The 1,597-nt window shown below is 42.0% G+C and overlaps 1 pseudogene; it reads right to left on the bottom strand.

Moving 5' to 3' along the window:
- Nucleotides 1–106: 106 nt before the first annotated feature.
- On the bottom strand, nt 107–1,271 carry LOC116547018 (annotated as a pseudogene).
- Between the last annotated feature and the right edge of the window lie 326 nt (nt 1,272–1,597).

Raw genomic sequence — 1,597 nt, forward strand, 5'->3', positions numbered from 1 at the left:
CTGACCCTGGCGTCTGAGTCAGGTGGAGTCTGAGTCAGATAGAGACTGAGCCAGGTGGATTCCCAGTTCCAAGTCCTCTGAGGTGGCCGTGCGAGAGCCACTGCCCTCAGACATCAGCTTCTGTCTCTTTTTCATCTGCAGTGTGAAGGGTTTTGCTTTCATCCTCTTCCCCATCTTTCTTCCTCTTCTCTTCTGGTTCATGGAGAGGTGACAATTTACCCAAATAGTCTGTGACGAATCTTTTCCTGTAGCCTGGAGCCCCTGCCCCTCTTCAAACCCTTCTTGCAGGCCCTTTGCCGAAGAGGGCTGCAGATCTGTTTGTCTAAACATGGGATCTGGGCATCCTGTCATGGCCTTATTCTTGCCCTTAGCATAGCTTGATTCTTTGTATGCAGCATATATTTCAGGTGACAAAGTCTTGAGCCAGAGATCCAATTTCACCTTGTATTACTTCTGCAGCTCCTCATCCTGGCTCTTATAATGATCCTTCTGGCTCTGCAGGATGCGCTGCCAGCATCTACCATGTGCTCCCTCAGGGACAATGTTGCAGCTCCCTACTTGACCAGGAATCTTGGTGAAACTCGTGGTATCCATTCATGGTGGATTTCTTCAGCTCTCCATGAAATTTTATCATCTTGAAAAATTAATTTGTTTTTGAAAGAGACCTCACTTCTTCCATATTTTTCTGAACCTTCTTTTGTGCTTTGGTTTGAATCCTCTTGGAGACCTCAGATTTTTTGGCCTTCTGGTCTAAATCAGGGTGTTCTTTCCTGAATTGAGCAAGTTTTTTTCTCAACTTCTTGCTTTTCCTTCTGAATATCCTGAATATATTTCTGTTTCATCTGCTCGGGGAGGTCCTTGCATTTCTTTGCCAGGATTTTGGTCAGTTCCTGGTTTCTCATCCCAGGGTACATTTGGGAGTACTGGGGCCAATTCTCCTTGAAGAAGTGGTTATAAGCAGTAAGGGGCCTTTTTGGAAAGTCTGAATGTTTCCTTTCTTTTTGGCTTTTGTTTGTGTTTGTAACATATTTCCTAGCTTCCAGGACTATTTGTTTCAAAGTGCCAAATTTCTTCAAATTGCAAGAACTCTCTAACCATTTGTGTCTGCACATTTCACCAAAGTTTTTAAAAGCTACCTTTCTCCACCCCAGGTGTGACTGAGTTGTGCTGAACTTGTGGTTGTCATTGGATGGGAGATTAGTCTCCATGCATTCCAGTAACCTCAAGATGTCTTGGTTGGACCAGTGGCCATGGCTTCGAGACAATGCCATTGTAATGTCTTAGGCTTACTTATAAGATGCCAGGTATGTAGACACCTGAGCAAGAACACAGAGTTCTTTATATTTAAGACTCAGTGGATCATTTATTTCTAGAAGTCTTGTAGCATGTGTGATTCTGTATTTCTGAGCAGAAAAAAAGAAAAGTTACTTTCATTCATTGGGATTAATGAAAAAAATTACACCTCTTGGCCATATGTTTCTCATATAATTAATTTACCCTCAACAATATAAATAAGACATTGCCCATTTATGAATTAAAATTTATGTTGGTCTTTCATATGCTACATTTGCAATATTCAATATCTCCACACTGCACT

This window comes from Sapajus apella, unplaced genomic scaffold (assembly GCF_009761245.1).
Source record: "Sapajus apella isolate SASKATOON/1434 unplaced genomic scaffold, GSC_monkey_1.0 scaffold1877, whole genome shotgun sequence".
Lineage (NCBI taxonomy): Eukaryota > Metazoa > Chordata > Mammalia > Primates > Cebidae > Sapajus > Sapajus apella.